Here is an 18,301-nt window from a genome sequence, read left to right as displayed (position 1 = left end):
TGAGGTCTTTTGGATTCCCTATATATGCAATCATTTTCTGCTAGTAAGGATAGTTTGACTTCCTCTTTTCCTGTATACCTTTGATTTCTTTTTCTTGCCTGATGGTTTGGCTAAAACTTCCAGGACTATATTAAATAGCAGTGATGAGAGTGGGCATCCCTGTGTGGTTCTGGATCTTCGTGAAAATGCTTCCAGCTTTACCCAATTGAATAGGATGCAGGCCATGGGTTTATCATAAATTGTCTTGATTGTGTTGAGGAATGTTCCTTTTGTATACCTAATTTGATTAAGGTTTTCATCATGAAAGACTGTTGTATTTTATGAAATGCTTTCTGTGCATCTATTGAGATAACCATATGGTTTTTGTTCTTCAGTTTTTTAATATTATGTATCATATTGATTGAGAATGTTGAACTGTCCCTGAATACCGGGGATAAATCCCACTTGGTCTGGGTAAATGATCTTTCTGATGTGTTGTTAGATTTGATTAGCTAATATTTCTGAGGATTTTTGCATATCTTCATCTGTCTAAATTGGTCAATAGTGCTCTTCCTCTGCTGTATCTTTTTCAGGTATGAAAATTAAGGTGATACAGGCTTCATAGATGGAGTTTTGGAGGATTCCCTCCCTTTCAATTGTTTTGAATAATTTGAGAAGAACTCAAATTACTACTTCTTTAAATTTCCAGTAGAATTCAGCTGTGAAGCTGTCCAATCCTGGGCTTATTTTTTCAGAAGTGTCTGTATTACTAATTCAATCTCTACCTTGGTTATGTTTCTCTTTAGGTTTTCTATGTCTTCATGATTGATTTTTGGAGATTTTATACTTTCAGGATCTATCTATTTCTTCTAGGTTTCCCAGTTTGTTGGTATACAGCTCTTTGTAGTAATTACTGAAGATTCTTTTTATTTATGTGGTATCTATTCCTACATTTCCGTATTCATCTCTGATTTTGTTGATTTGGGTCTTCTACCTCTTTTTTCTCCTTTGGGTCATTGGGCCAATGGTTTATCAATTTTGTTTAATTTTTAAAACACCATCTCTTCATTTCACTGATCTTTTGTATTTTTTGTTTCAGTTTTATCTAGTTTCTAATTTTAATTATTTCTTTACTACCACTAATTTGGAATTTGGTTGCAAATGTTTTTCTAGATCATTGAGATGCATTGATAGCTCATTTATTGGTAGCTTTCCAATTTTGTCATGTATGCACCAATTATTATTAAATTCCCTCTTATCACTGCATTTACTGTATCCCTTAAGTTTTGATATGATGTATCATCATTTTATTCATTTCCAGAATTTTTTTTTATTTTTCCTATGACCCACACTGTTCATTTAGGAGCATATTGTTCAGTCTCCATGTGTTTGCATATGTTCTAAAGATTCTTGGGTTGTTGAATTCCAGCTTCATTCCATTGTCATCAGAGAAGCTGCATGACACAATTTCAATATTTTGGAATTTACTGAGACTTGCTTTATGACCTAGGATATGGTTTATCCTCAGAATCAGCCTTTAAGGCATTCAGATCCGGATAAAAAGCCAGTGAGAGTTTCTCAGGCATGGAAAGCCAAGATACTGTGACAGAAAAAAAAATGACTTAAATGAAAGATCTCTGTGAGTGATATCCCAGTGGAAAGAATGGGCTATCAAAGAAGGAGGTACCTTTCTCTGAAGGGAGGAGAGAACTCCCACTTTGGTTGTGGCCTTGTCTAAATAAGATTGGAGTTGGTGAACTCAAGAGGCTTCCATAGCTTTGGCAACTCATGACAAGAGCCTCAGGTGATTACTGACGTCAAAAATAAGAATGTCAATTGTTAAATCAACAATGGGAGTCACTGTGCACTTACTCCCCATGTAGGATCTTTGTCCTTAATGCATTGTACTATGTGAATTAACAGTATAACTACTACTCAAACAGTACTTTATACTTTGTGTATCTGTGTGGGTGCAAAGTGTTGAAATATTTACTTAGTATATACTAAGTTTATCTTCTGTATATAAAGATAATTAAAAATGAATCTTGATGAAGAATGGGATGGAAGAGGGAGCGGGCAATGTGATGGTTGTGGGTGGGAGGGAGGTTATGGGGGGAGAAACTGCTATAATCCAAAAGTTGTACTTTTAAAATTTATATTTATTAAATAAAAGTTGAAAAAAATGCATAGTTTTTTGTAGCACACATTTTCATGAAATTTTTGAAGATCCTTCATATGAATTGCTTTCACAAAATGTTTTACCAAAGTAATCTTATAATTTCTGTTTACCATGAACATTTTGAAGAACTCTTTCTTAAAGATTTATGTATTTATTTGATAGGCAGAGCTACAGAGAGGCAGAGAGAGAGAGAGAGAAAGAGAGAGAGAGAGAGAGAGAGAGGTCTTCCATCTGTTGTTGTACTCCTAGATGGCTGCAATGGCTGGAACTGGATCGATCCAAATCCAGGAGCCAGGAGCTTCTTCTGGGTCTCCCACACAGATGCAGAGGCCCAAGGACTTGGGCCATATTCTACTGCTTTCCCAGGCCACAACAGAGAGCTGAATTGGAAGTGGAACAGCCAGGTCACAACCTGGTGCCCATATGTGATACCAGCACTTCACGTATCAGTTTTCTCTACTACGCAACAGCGCTGGCCCATTGAACTACTCTTACATACAATACATATATAAACTTAGGCATGTGCATAGATATAAATAAAATTTGTTACATATAAATAAAGTTTATATTTACATATAAATATTTACATATAAATAAAGTTTGTTACATATAGATTGTTTACAGAAACATTTGAGCCTCTATGATTGTTTCAAGCCCTTGTTTCTACTGTTGAGGAACAGTGTTTCATTCTTCACACTGTTTGTTCATCTCTTTACTTAGCGTAGGGTTAATCTTGTGAGTATAAAGTAAACCAAAAGTAGATAATTATGAAAATTAAGAGAGGAATATTTTTACATATTTGTTACATATAGATTGTTTATAGATTTGCTACATATAGAGGCACACAAGAGTCTTGATTTGCATCCATGTCCTGATACAGAATATTAGTAATGGCAGTTTTTAAAATATTGAACTCTTTTCTTAGTAACTGGGTAAAGAAAATGTGAAACATATACAAGATGAAATACTACTAAGCCAGAAAAAAGAATGAAATCCTGTGTTTTGCAAGAGGATGGTTGTAATTCAGTATTATGCTTAGTGAAATAAGCCAATTTCAAGAAGACAAATACATTTCTCTGGTTGTAGCCAATATAGAGAGCACAAAAAATTACAATGTTTATTGAGCTAAACTGGCATCTTGAGATTTGATTGTTGACTTTTATCCATCTTCATACCCTTGCTGGATAGTAATCTATCTGTTTTTTACCTGAAGAGCTCTGTGTTTAGGGGAGCATTAAGCATATGAAGTTGAAAGTATGACATTGCAAAAAATTAAAAGGAAAGAAAGGAAGGAGGATGGAATCACATCTACGAAATTAATGAAATTTGTTCTCTATATATAAATAAATAAGTATAAAAATTAAAAGTAAATAGAATTCTGCCTTTTGGATAGTAACTCCCAGTTCAATTCTTTTATTATTCTGTGTGAAATGTGCATTTGTGGCTCAGAGGCCATCCTTATATTTTGGCAGAGTGTGTGCACAAAATCTGTTGCTCTGACTCTCTAGTACCCCATGTACCTTGTTGCCTACTTTTTCATAGTTGTATTCTGGATTTTCATGCTGAAAGATAGCGTATTAATTAACTTGAGCTTTAGGCCCTTTACATGTTAGCAAGTTGAGCTTTCTTATCTATAAGCTCTTCTGCCAGTTTTCAGAATCTGCTCCATTGTGTACTATACATTTCATCCAGGTAATTTCTTTTGTGTTTTGTTCAGAGCTTCTGGTTGTTATCTACAAGAAATTGTGTCTAGTAAAAATTTATTTAGCTGTCCCAGAAACAAAATTATTCCTATAATTGTCCGCCCTAGAAAAGATTCAAGGGGCCCCCTGTGTAGACTCCTTTTGTTAATAGATGCCTACTTGCAGGAACTTAATCCCATAACTTCCACCTGTCTCAGCCTTTCAAAGATTTATCACCATGTCTCAACTCAGTGAGGCCAACTGAACTCTCTTTACATTCCTTCACCTTTTATTTATAGTTTGGTAATTAAATCCAGGCAGAAAGCTAGTATAATTGCAGAGCTCACATCAGTTTTTCCTCTTCTCTCAAACATTACTGTCCTGCATTTCCAGCTTTCACAGTGTCTGGAAGCAAATGATTCATATATTTTGCCTAGTTTTGTAGTTGTTTATAGCAGGAAGTTTGATTCCATTTTTATTGTTTCATCATGGCTAGAAGAGGACTATCTGTGGACATATTTTTAAAGTAATATTTAAGAAATACAATAAATGATTTCATATAATAATACTTTTTTAAAAGATTTATTTATTTATTTGAAAGAGTTACACAGAGAGAGGAGACGCAGAGAGAGAGGTCTTCCATCCAAAGTCTTCCATCAGTCCCCAGATGGCCTCAACAGCTGGAGCTGTGCTGATCCGAAGCCAGGAGCCAGGAGCCCCTTCCAGGTCTCCCACGTGGGTGCAGGGGCCAAAGGACTTGGGACATCTTTTACTGCTTTCTCAGGCCATAGCAGAGAGTTGGATCAGAATAGGAGCAGCCAGAACTCGAACTGGTGCCCTTATGGGATGCCGGCACTTCAGGACAGAGTGTCAACCCGCTGCGCCACAGCGCCGGCCCCTCATACATGAATACTTTTTAAAACTATTTTTCTAATTTTAAAAGTAAATTCTTATTGTAAAATATTTTGAAAATATAAAAAAGGAGAAAATAAGAGCATTCTAAAACCTGCCAACAATAGACAGTTGTTGCTAACAAATTGATGTATTTCCTTAGAGTTCTGTTGTTTTCTGTTTTTAACATTACATATATTTGTGTATGTCTATATATTGTATAAATGATTTATAAATTCTATATGAATATATTGTAATAATTTTAATATATAATTTTTGTAATTCGGATACAATTTAAAATAATGAACAGAACAACACCAGGATGATCCAGTAGGGAATAGCAGTTTTCACCCCCCATATAGAATCAAATATAGACAGTTATTTATGAACCAAGTAGATCGGCAGCAACAAAATGGAGGGGAAAAAACAAAATAGTCATATGGATCTCTGGAGAGACTATCACATCTGAGACACCAGGAGATAGCTAGAAGCAAAGAAGAAAAGTGGAAACCATCAGTATCAGTCATGCATCAGGAACCACCAGCGTCCCTGATCACCTGCTTTTTCAGAGGACACTGAATCTCATGTCACTGAGGTGACTAACAGCCATTACCACTGGAGAACCCCAGAAGGGGAGATGTGGCTGCACGCTTTCCCCACACTTTGAGAAAGAAGCTACTACTTCTCACAAAACCATAGAGGCCCAGATCTTGAGGATACAGCTGCTCTGCAAGTATCTACATCCCCAACCCAGGTTCTGTAGATACACTGGGCCTGCCCACATCTCAGATACCTAGAGCTCAAGGCAGCAGCTCATCTGGGATATAGAACTAGATACTGCTCTAAACCTATAGCTGCTCATACTGTACTCTGTACTTTATTTACTCACTCCCTGGCTACTTCACAAGCATCTGTGCCTTGCATTCTGGGACCAGGCCACAGTGAAAGTGTTTGTGTGCTGAGCACCAGATCAATCACCATAAAAATCAGGACCTTGCTATGACATTGGAGCTGCTCTCTCTATGCATGCCTTTGCTTCCATTCTTGGCCATGGGTTACTTCACAAGTGTCTGTGCTTTGGATTCTGTTACTAACATAGGAGTAAGTTTGAATTTTCTTCAGGCTCCAGCAACTTTAATGCAACAAAATGAAATGAAATATGCAGCAGCATCAACAGCAGAATTAATTAGGTGGAAGAAAGAATCTGTGACCTTGATGACAGATTATTTAGCAATTTAGTCATGCAGTTATAGGAGAAAAGGGAAGGGGGACATACAAAATGAATAAAACCATGGGATTTACAAGACAGTATCAAAAGACCAAAATTTTGGTTTAGAGGACTTTAAGAAGGAGAAGACAGAGCCACTGGGATGGAAAACCTCTTTAAAGAATTAATAGCAGAGAACTTTAAAATCTAGGGAAAGATATAAACTTCCAGGTACAGGATGACCAAAAGTCTTCAGTGAGATGCAATCTAAACAAAACCACACCAAGACATGATGGATCAAACTGTCAAAAATCAAAGACAAAAAAAATTTTGAAATTTATAAGATTAAAAAAGCAAATCTTATACAAGAGAGTTTCACTAAAATCAGCAGTAGATTTCTCAGTATAAACCTTATAAGTTAAGAGAATTGGAAATGATATATTTGAAGTTCTGAAGAAAAAAAAATGCTTGTCAGTAAAGAATACTTTACCGGCCGGCGCCGTGGCTCAATAGGCTAATCCTCTGCCTACCGGCGCCGGCACACCGTGTTCTAGTCCCGGTTGGGGCACTGGATTCTGTCCCGGTTGCCCCTCTTCCAGGCCAGCTCTCTGCTGTGGCCAGGGAGTACAGTGGAGGATGGCCCAAGTCCTTGGGGCCTGCACTCCATGGGAGACCAGGGGAAGCGCCTGGCTCCTGCCTTCGGATCAGCGCAGTGCACCGGCCGCAGCGCACCGGCCGCGGCTGCCATTGGAGGGTGAACCAACCGCAAAGGAAGACCTTTCTCTCTGTCTCTCTCTCTCACTGTCCACTTTGCCTGTCAAAAACAAAACAAAACAAACAAACAAAAAAAGAATACTTTACCAGCAAAGTCATCTTTCAGAAATAATTGAGGGTTAAACAGTTTCCCAAACAAAAGCTTAAGAAGTTCATTACCACCATACCTGTCTCACAAAAATATCAAAGGAAGATCTTCAAATTGAAGCTGAAAAGAAAAAGATGCTTATGAGTCAAAAAAAAAAAACACGTGAAAATGTAAACTCTGATGTTAAAAATATGCACAAAGCGAAATTCAAAATACTCTGATACCATAATGTTATATAAATCACATATTTTAAATATGAATATTAAATGCAATAATAATAGTATAATAATTTGTTATCAGATGATGGTATAAAAAGTTGTAAATACAACATGAAAAACATAAAATATATGGAGGGAGGAGGAAAACGTGTGCACTTATTTTATATGATCAAAGTTACTTTAGTATCAGCTTGAAATAACCTATTACAACTATACAGTGTTGAGGTAAGCCTAATAGGCACATAAGAGATTACCAGTAAGAAATTGGAACGTACTTTTAGAAAATCATGCAATCACAAAGGAAGACAGCAAGGAATGAATGATCTATAATACAACCAAGAAACCAATGAAGAAAATGGAAGTAGTTAAGTTTTGCCTATCACTAGTTACCTTGAATGTAAATGGATTAGATTCTGCAATCAAAAGACAGAGTGGGCCGGCGCCGTGGCTTAACAGGCTAATCCTCCGCCTTGTGGCGCCAGCACACCGGGTTCTAGTCCTGGTTGGGGCGCCGGATTCTATCCCGGTTGCCCCTCTTCCAGTCCAGCTCTCTGCTGTGGCCCGGGAAGGCAGTGGAGGATGGCCCAAGTCCTTGGGCCCTGCACCCGTATGGGAGACCAGGAGAAGCACCTGGCTCCTGGCTTCAGATCAGCGAGATGCGCCGGCTGCAGCGGCCATTGGAGGGTGAACCAACTGCAAAAAGGAAGACCTTTCTGTCTCTCTCTCTCTCACTATCCACTCTGTCTGAAAAAAAAAAAAAAAAGACAGAGTGAAAATGGGCAACCTGTTGCCAGGGCTTGGTGGAGAGATGGAGGGAGAAGGAGAAGACCCCAGAATCCCCTGAAGGCAGAAGTGACACCACCTGCACTGATCTGGCTTCTTGTACAAGCATATCACCTGTGATAGACCACAAGCAATGGTAACAGCAGCAGTTACCAAGGGAGGCTATACACCTGAAGTGGCAGTGGCAGCTGTGAGGGCAGGTGGGAGAGACAGGGACAACAGCTGCAGCCATTCCATTGATCTACAGATTGTGTTGTTCTAGCCAGAGCAGACAGAACTATCTAACAGTGTGGATGCAAATCCAGAAGACAACCAGGGACCAAAGAACTTCTGCTTCAACCACCATTATCACACTAGTGGTATTGTGAGCAGACTTGTGGTGGCATCAGCACAATCACTGGCATGAGGAGCAGTAGAACCAGCAGTCCAGTAGTGTGGCCTTGACTTTGGACCCAGTTAGCATGTTCTAGTCTGAGGATCTTCTGCTGGGCAGCCATATATTGCCTGTAGAGCAGTGGATCCTGCTTTTAGAGATGATCATCAACAAAAACCACCATCAACCCATGGCTTTCTGCCTGGCTACTGTACCTGGGGGTTCATGTCTCCATTAGTGTCCTTGTCCAAACACCAAGGTCACTTTTCAGCCCCTCAGCCTCCTGACTCAGCCTAAGGAAGCAGCAACAAGGATATGGCAGGGCCAACATCTATGCACTCAACTACAGCCTGCTATAGCCTGGCAGAGAATGGGCATGGACAGCAGCCAGGATAATAGCAGTAGGGAAATCCATGGAACTAGAGTCCAAGTCTGAATGAAGAAATCAATGACTGGGGCTGGCACTGTGGTGCAGCGGGTTAACACCCTGGCCTGAAGCGCTGGCATCCCGTGTGGCACCCCATTTGATACCCAGCTGCTCCACTTCTGATCCAGCTTTTGCTATGGCCTGGGAAAGCACTAGAAGATGGCCCATGTCCTTGGGCCCCTGCACCCATGTGGAAGGCCTGACAGAACCTACTGACTCCTGGCTTTGGATCGGCGCAGCTCCAGCCATTACAGCCAATTGGGGAGTGAACCATCGCATGGAAAGCCTCTCCGTGTCTGCCTCTCCTCTTTCTGTGTAACTCTTTCAAATAAATAAATCTTAAAAAAAATCAATGACTTTCATAAATTCATATCTCCAAGACCCAAGGAGGAAAAGATGTGAATAGAGGTGGTAAACAGGATTACGAGTGTGATTAAGTATCTCTGGTATTAAGTATCTTTGGAAGTTTTATTAAAAATATGTTATCTTGAAAACTAAAGGAAAGAAGGAAGGAAGAGAGAAACAGGGTAGGAGACAGGAAGGGAGTATCATTATATCATTATATATCATTATACCCTTATATTGTATCTATGAACTACACTGAATCTGTTCTCTTTGTATTAATATCACAGTAACTTGAAAAAAATTAAAGTCTCAGATTGTATTTTCCCATTAGTGATGTCTGTCTTAGGTTATTTAGGAAGTTGGAGAACCTAGTCTTCTGGCCTCTGGGAGACCATTTTGTAAAAACAAGGTTGCAGAGGAGGGTTCAGTAAAAGCTTTAAACAGATTTTAATAGATTCTTTTATTGAAAAAAATCATATGAGCTTTACATACAGAATGGCATGAGTACAACTGACTTCCCCAAGGAATTTTACCAAGATATATTTTGTATTGCTGTACTTTTACTGTTCAGACATTTCTTAGTGTGAAGAGACATTGATGAAGTATTACGAGTGGAACTGCTAACTACAGCCCTTTTGTAGTGGCAGTCGGTTTCACTCAACTACATTCCGGAGAAGATGCTTGCATCTCTAATGCAAACCACTTTCTAACTATGTGTACAACATTTCAAGTATGTAAAGACTTCCATTTGGATAAAGAATGGTGGTTCATATGTAGTCATAGGCGAAGTACATAAAAAATGCACAAGATAGCTATAAGCAGTCAATATTTTACACTGGAGATTCTTTACAACCAAATGAAGTTGGAAAGAGTTTACATAGGGCCATCCATGTGAAACACACCTTTGGTTATACCCGTGTTTTTCAGTCCTGCTATTAACACAGCAGAGTACTATCCCAATGAAGAAGCAAAGTGCATATTTGGAGGAATACTTAGAAAGAATAACAGATGAGGTTGCAACATAGGGAGATTGGATGTAAAAGCAGTGAGATTTGCAGGTTATGTCTGAGCCTTCATGCAATGATCCATTGTCCTTCTCTTTAGCCATGCAGCTCACCTTTAGTGATGTAGATTCCAAAGCAACATCATCCACAATCCCCCTGGGGTTCCCTCAGGCAGGTGGGAAAATGCAAAGCACCCAATCCACTAGCATGCTCAACACTGTCAATTAATCTTAGCTTGAGTCAGCAAGGTTCTTTAGTTCTTTCAGCAAAAGCTTTCAAGGTGCAATTCAAACAAATCATGATTCCTTGATGACAAACAAAAAACATCAAGACAAATTAAATATTCAGTATTACCATGGAAAGAAAAAAAAATAAAAGCACAAAAAGGTAGTATGCATGGGTTGTCTTCAGTGTGCAATGACCTCAGTCTCAGATCAGTGGCATAAGGACCCTTGGAGACTTTCAGATTCCTCACATTGCTCACCTCTTGATTTATCAGCTACAGTTTTCTCCAGCTAAAACTCATGGAGTCCAACAACTGCAAAACCAAAATACAAGCAAAAAAGGGAAGAAAAACACCCTACTGATTTAACAAGTCATGTGCTACAATGGGGTCATTTTAAGATTTAAAGTTTTATGTAAAATAAAAAACATTTTTCTTTGCCTTTATGCAGAGTTATAGGAACTGTATTCAGTATGAATAGAGTGGTAGGAGGAAAAATAATTTCAGGAGATGAGATGAGGAAGAAAATAACAGTATGTTATAGGAAATTCAGAATCCAAAGATAAAAGTTATCCGTGCATGTTTTTTTTAAAAAAAATATTTTGCATGTATTTGCCATTTTATTATATGAACATATAAAAGATCATATAAAAACTGGTATTTATAACAGTGAGTTTGTTCATACTTTTTACTTAACAATAATGTTTAAATTGTAAATGGTTTTTTTCTTAGGATTAGTTTAAAAATAATCATAATTGTCAACATCCATAAGAGACTAGTTTTGCCTCAGCATTGGAATAACATAATAGAATCCATGTGAGCTGCTGGATTTTTTTTCCTCTCTAAAGAAAAGGCATATAGTAGCAACTGAAATTTAATTTCATAAGAAAAACATACTATGTAGTTTTATGTAAGCACTGAAAACCTCTAGTCATCTCTGAGAGTTAACTTCCAACTGTTCTCTATAGGGCTGTCATCTTGAACAATGGGAAATTACATGATTTTTTTTAAAGAAAGAGTAAAGGGATAAAAAAAGATTAACCAACTATAATCTCCTTCAAGGAACTCATTTTACTTTAAGCATGCACAAAGAATGGAAGTGAAAAGATGGAAAAAGATATCCTATGCAAATGGAAATCTTAAACAACTGAGAATCATTATGCTTATACTGAATAAAATAGATTTATAGTAAAAAACTGTAGAATGAGACACAAAAGGTCATTAAAATAAAACTGACAGAATGGGAGAGAATATTTGCAAACTATGCAATTGATAAAGGATTAATATCCAGAATCTATAAAGAGCTCAAGAAACTGAACAACAAAATGAGCAATCCAGTCAAGAAATGGACAAATGACTTAAAGAGGCATTTTTCAAAGAATGAAATTCAAATGGCCAGCAGACATGAAAAAATGTTCAGGATCACTAGCTACCAGGGAAATGTAAATCAAAGCATAATAAGGTTGTACCTTACTCCAGTTAGAGTGGCTATCATTCATTAATTTAAAAAAATCATTAAGTGCTAGTCAGGATGTGGGGAAAATGGTACCCCAATCCACTATTTGTGGGAATATAAACTATTACAACCATTCTGGAAGACAGTATGGAGATTCCTCAGAAATCTGAAGCTAGATCTACCATATGACTGAGCCATCGCACTCCTGGCAATTTAACCAAATGAAATAAATTCAGCATATGGAATGGTTTTCTGTACCCTCATGTTATTGCAGCTCAAAGCACAATACCTAAAATATGGAATCAACCTGGATGTCCACTAAGTGATGACTGGGTAAAGAAAATGTGGTACATATACACTATGGAATACTATTCAGCCATAAAAAAGAATGCTATCTTTTGCAACAAAATGGATGGGATTGGAGACCATTATGCCTAATGAAATAAGCCAGTCCCCAAAAGACAAAATATTATATGTTTTTGTGGCATATTGTAGTTAATATAGAATACAAAAATGTTTAGGAACAAAATGGACACCTTCTAATATGATTGTTATTTTTAGCCCTTGTTTATAGGCATGAGGTACTGTGATTTTTCTACTTTGTACTTGTTGAATAGTATTTTTAGTGGTGCATTAAGCCTTTGATTATAGAGTGGAGTGAAATTGTGTTTCTGAAAAATTAAAGAAAAAAAGGGAAGAAAGGAGATGGATTGAGGAAAGAAGAAGTGGAGAGAAGGATGATTATCTCAGAATTATACCTATAAAATACATAATATATTCATAAAATTTTTGAAAATGAAATGTTCTGTGTTTGTGGTTTGAAAGAATTATCAGGTTTGAAACTCAGTTATAAGCTATAGTAAGCAAAGCAGCATGGTCATGACATAGACTCAGACACATAGATAAATAGAATAGAGTAGAAAGTACAGATACAAATCTACCCAATTGTGATCAACTGATCTTCAACGATGGTAGTAGGATCATGCACTGAGTAAAGGACAGCATCTTCAATGGTTCTAGGAAAACTGGATAGTCACATGTAGAAGAATGATCAGACATTTCTCAAAAGAGGACATACAAATGTGAGACATACATAGCATATTTTACTTCCACTGGTCCACTCCCAAATGCCACAATATCCCAGGATGTACCAGACTGAAACCAGAAGCCTAGAATACCACCTGGGTTTCCCATATGGCTGGAAGGGCCAAACACTTGAGTTGTCATCTTTTGCCTCCAAGTATGCATTAGCAGGAAGCTGTATCGGACAGTAGCTGGAGCTAGACATCCCATACTGTATTCCAAATCCTAAAAGACAATTTAACCTGCTTGCCACAATTTCTGATCTGTCTTAAACACAATTGTTCAGGCCATTTACTCTGAGTTTTGACCATACAAAAAATATTCCTTTGAGATAACTGTAAATGAAATTAGCATAGTATTGTTCTGCTGGCTCCAAATTATACTGTTGGGTCAGGAAAAGTTTTATCTGTGGAGTGGCTTATGCAAATAGATTAGATACTTTTTGCAAGTGCTAAATTAAATAACAGAATTATCACATCATATTTTTATAAAAACTACAAGAAATTCCAACTCTACTTTGGAATAAGCTATTTGGTAGTCGACAGATTTACCTGGATCTGGCAAAGTAGAATCAAAAGGTAAGCTAGGGAGAGCTTATTCCAAGAGTGAACCTCCCTCCTGGGCTACAGAATTTATCCTGCTACACGTAAATCAATTGTGACAGTTTGGATTCTAAAATATATTACAAGAGATTTTCATGTTTTTTCTGTCTTTGCTGTCTTTTTCTTTTTTTTCCCTTTGATACCATATTTCACTCTTCTCTCTCTTTTATTTCCCTTTTCTCTTTCTTCTGTTATTTTAAACTCACTTTCTAGTAAAACCTCACATTTTTCTCTTAAGACTATCTGCATCTGCTGAAAAGAAACATGCCTTTTATTTTAAATAACACACCAAAAGTGTGTAAATTTTTCTTTCTTTTCCGGTTGCAGGTGATTTTCAGAAATTCATTTGTTTTGTGCTTTTCTTCATTATCTGGAGAAGTTTGTCCTTTCCCATGTGCTGTCATCATTTTCCATGTTTACTTCAAAATAAACAAAATAAAATATAACAGGATCCGGTGTTTATTAACAGATCAGGTAAGCAAGCTGCCTTTGGCTCCTCATTATCTCATCTAAACTGTGGATCAAGCTGTCTTCTCAGATCTACAGCCAGATAGCTCATTCATAATTATGAATGTCTGGTATGTGTACTTTTTGTTGAACTGACTTAAGAGTTTCCTCAATATAAAATATATGGCTAAATGAATAGAGTACAGAAGAAAGAAGAAAAAATAGTAATTTCCAATTTAAGTTCTTATTATGTCTCTTTCTACTTGGGCTTAAAAGACAGTTTGGTTTTCAGAGTGTGATCATGAGGCAATTGGCATTAAAATGCAGATACTTCAGTCTAATCTCAGATACCCTACACCATAATCTTTAATACGAAGAGAATAGCCTGGATTCTCACCTTATGAACAAATTCCCCAGGTGATTCCTTTGTACAATGAGAACATTTGCAACAGTACTTGTGGGGATGGTACTACCCAGAATGCTATTGTGTACTTCTGGTTGTATCCTCTTAATAGATGGACTGTAGACCAAGGAGTACTGGTGGATTGGTATAAAGAGAGCCCACATTTGGTCATCACTGAAAACCAGCATCACAGTGGAGAGAGATTGTTAAGTGTTCTATATGGGAAGGCATTTTGTCATTTCTTTCCCCTCCCGCCCCTGCCACCTTGTCATAGACCAATGCACAATGAATAGATAACAAGGAAGACTAAATAGATTTTTTTTGACAGGCAGAGTGGACAGTGAGAGAGAGAGACAGAGAGAAAGGTCTTCCTTTGCCGTTGGTTCACCCTCCAATGGCCTCTGCAGCCAGCGTGCTGCAGCCAGCGCACTGCGCTGATCCAAAGCCAGGAGCCAGGTGCTTCTCCTGGTCTCCCACGCGGGTGCAGGGCTCCCGGGCCACAGCAGAGAGTTGGCCTGGAAGAGGAGCAACCGGGACAGAATCCAGCGCCCCAACCGGGACTAGAACCTGGTGTGCTGGCGCCGCAAGGTGGAGGATTAGCCTATTGAGCCGCCGGTGCCAGCCACTAAATAGATTTTTTAAATTATTTTCTAATGAGTAGCTTTGCTTTACTTCTGATTCCACTGATTTAAGATGTAGACTTACTGTATTTTTTCCATCAGTTCATTTGGTCTGAAAATTAGATTAAATTCTTTCCAGATTGTCATTTTGTAACTGGAAGCTTACCTTTTTTGGTGTCTACATTCCCAATTTTCATTAAATATTTGAAGCAGCTATGCTAAGGCTTATGGACTAAATGCATTTTTAATCAGATATCCTTTCTATGTATATAAACATGTTTCTTATCTTGGTGTAGAATGATAATAAATTCACTTGCACTTAAAATTTTGAAATTGAAATTTGAAAATGATGTTTATTAATATTTTTCATATTTATTTATATTTATTTTTAAGGATTTATTTATTTGTTTGAAAGGAGGAATACAGAGAGAAGAAGAGGAAAAGAAAGAGAGAGAGAGAGAGAGAGATCTTCTATCTGCTAGTTCACTTCCCAAATGGCAGCAATGTCTGGGGCTGAGCCAGACTGAAGCCAGGTGCCAGGAGCTTCTTCCAGTTCTCGCATGTAGGTACAGGTGCCCATGCACAGGGGACAATTATCTGCTGCTCTCCCAGGCAGATTAGCAGGAAGCTGGATCAGAAGTGGAGCAGCGGGGATGTCATATTTATTAGATATATTTTTCATGAAGCAAATAAAATGTTAAAGATGAAACAGCTTTTATTCTCTGTTCCTCTTTGTTCTCTCCAAAGGCTACTACCATACCTTCATTAAAAATTGTTCTAATCTATAATTCTATAGTTCTAATCTATAGATTCACACACATGCATATTTGAGAGTACCTTGAAATGTTCATAGAAAGTTTATTTAAAAGGTATCTTTATTTTTGTGTAAAATATTTGAAATCCAAGAAAAATTTTTCATAATATACATTTCCATGAACATTCTGGAAAAAATTCAGATATAATAGCAATATATAATATTGTTACGTGTGATTCTTAATAGCATGATTCATTACATAATTTGTATTTTTCCATTTGTATTTTCCTCTAATTTGTGGTTTTGATCTAGTCATGTTAGTATATTCAGATCTGTTCCATTTTTTATCTATTATAAATACATATATTCCTCCCTTTTAATATACTTCAAAGTTATCAGATGTTCATAAACTGATGACTGGATAAATTGTTTACATATATAATTATACATATAAATATCAAATGCTATTCAGCCATAAATAAGAATGAAATCCTGTCTTTTGCAAAAAAATGGATGCAACTAGAGACCATTATACCTACTGAAATAAGCCAATCCCAAAAAGACAAGTACCATGTTTTCCTTGATCTGTGGTAGCTAATAGAGTACTAAAAAATGTAATGTATATGAGTGAAATTGACATTTTGAGATTCAATAATTGTTAACAGCCCTTGTCTCTACCATTGGGGAACAATGCTTTTTTCTTATTATTATTTGTTGAATTATTTACTTAGTGTAGGGTGTTGATCTGATGAGTATAAAATAGACTAAGAGTAAATCATTATAAAAATGAATGGTTGGGAAAGGAAGGAGGAGAGAGGGAGGGAGTGTGGGGAAGGTAGGGGGGGAAGTATTACTATATTCCTAAATCTATATATATATATGAAATACATGAAATTTCCTCACTTTAAAAAAAACAAACCATAAAAAAATTTTTAAAAGTTAGCTAAAAAACATTCTTTTTTCAGCATAAACCACAGGCCACATCAGTTTCATGTTGAGTTAAAATGCATCATGAACAGTAATGGTGATTTCCTTGCTTGAATAAATCATTTTGTTTTTGTACAAGTTTGAAATGAATGGCACTTGCAAACTTGAACTAAGTTCACGTTCCTCATTTATTGACCAATAGCAAGTAAGAGAAAGAACCAGTTGTAGATGAAAATCCCCATTTTAGGAATTTTCTCCAGTCTTTTGTTTACTTATATATTGTAGAAAGTCTCAATTTTTCACATTTATCTTTGTTTATTCCTCCATTGTAACTGTTGTGATAGTCTAACTATGCTGAAAAAACATTTTATTGCCATTGAAAAGTCATACTTGGTTTACACTTATGTAAGATGAAATAATAGTGCTTTGTGGCAGCAGAATATCTTTCCCCCATTAACTATCACTGTTGAGTGTTCAATGGATAGTAGATTTAACTGTCAATATATGTTACAGTTTTCCACATCAGTGGTATTTTACACATAGTATGAGAAGCTACTGCCCAGGCAAACCACAATACAGCAATGGCCAACATTCCTGTTCTAGAGAAGCTCAAGTTCTTAGCCTGGGTGCTGGCTTAACACTTTCACTTTAGATTTGATATGTTCTCATATCCCAGCAAATTTCATAACCAAGTTCCATTCTGCAGACTTCTTCCCACCACGAGCTCACCACACCCAGACTGCCTTCTACATGAAAGATTGAAGAGATGCAGAGCCAAACTATCCATCAAGTATTTATGTGGGTGAAGAAAAAGATGATTTGGTAATGTCAGTATGCTTGATATTCACTGATTTTCCCAGCCATGACAGACTTTTTACAGGAATAGATCATTACAAATATTTTGTTGTATCTAAAACATAAAGGTTTGAGATTTTTTCCCCTAACAGAATATCCTGTGCCTGGAAAAACTATGAAGTCTTTTCTTTAAAGATTGGACACATTTTTTGAGTTGAAGAGGAATTTGGATGAAAGCATAAGACAGGTCACATTCAGGATGGTATGAAGAATACAGTTTATCAAGATCAAATAACTTGAAATATTGCATGTACACTCTATTGTTTCCAAGTTTTGCTATTATTCACTTGTTTTTCTCTTGAAAAGTGCCTTGTGATGATGACAATGATATTTTTTAGAAAAAGGATATTTCAAGGGCTATAAATATTAAATAATATTGAATAAGGCATGATATTAATAGTTGTTGCATTATTGACTCATACATTTTCTCAAAGTTATAATTTGTTACTGGAATAAGAAAATAAATACACCACGGTACTACATCTTTCATTTAACTTAGGATTCAAAACCATTTGCAGAGAGAAAAATTTATAGAAATTCAGAGTTACCCTAAATTGCTTAGGAAAGTGACCATGAGGAATCAAATGAACATGTCTCATGTAGTCTAATGCAGCTCATTTTTCTCTTCCACATTGGAATCACTTATTCATATTTTGACCAGTTGGTTGCATTTAGATTGTGTAAAAAATATGATATAAATTACATAGTTTTTATAAAGTCTAAACCTAGTAAGGAGATGTAGTAAATACAGCAAAGACATGCACTTTTTTTCAGTGTCTGATCCTTTCATCCTATAACAATATATATCTCCATGTGCCACATATTGCTTTGGAATCAGCACCTTAATTCTGCTATGGCTCCAACATACCTCGCCAGCTCCCCCACTTGATTTAAACTCCAGCTACATTCTGCAACATCCCAAAAGACCATGGCTTTTCTTTTTTTCTTATAAAACAGTTTTTTTAATTTGAAAGTCAGAGT

At 36.8% G+C, this 18,301-nt stretch overlaps 1 long non-coding RNA gene across 1 annotated transcript in view; it reads left to right on the top strand.

Moving 5' to 3' along the window:
* The window catches only part of LOC133747857 (uncharacterized), a 28,893-nt gene extending 11,224 nt beyond the window's left edge, over positions 1-17,669 (top strand). Inside the window, exons 2-4 of the long non-coding RNA XR_009864413.1 lie at positions 13,642-13,788; positions 15,178-15,346; positions 17,172-17,669. This is a non-coding gene — a long non-coding RNA (uncharacterized LOC133747857). The remainder of the gene's footprint in view (positions 1-13,641; positions 13,789-15,177; positions 15,347-17,171) is intronic.
* The last annotated feature ends 632 nt before the right edge of the window (positions 17,670-18,301 follow it).

This window comes from Lepus europaeus, chromosome 2 (genome assembly GCF_033115175.1).
Source record: "Lepus europaeus isolate LE1 chromosome 2, mLepTim1.pri, whole genome shotgun sequence".
In the NCBI taxonomy this organism is placed as follows: Eukaryota; Metazoa; Chordata; class Mammalia; order Lagomorpha; family Leporidae; genus Lepus; species Lepus europaeus.
Note: the sequence above shows the minus strand (reverse complement) of the source record. Positions and strands in the feature narration are given on the sequence as shown.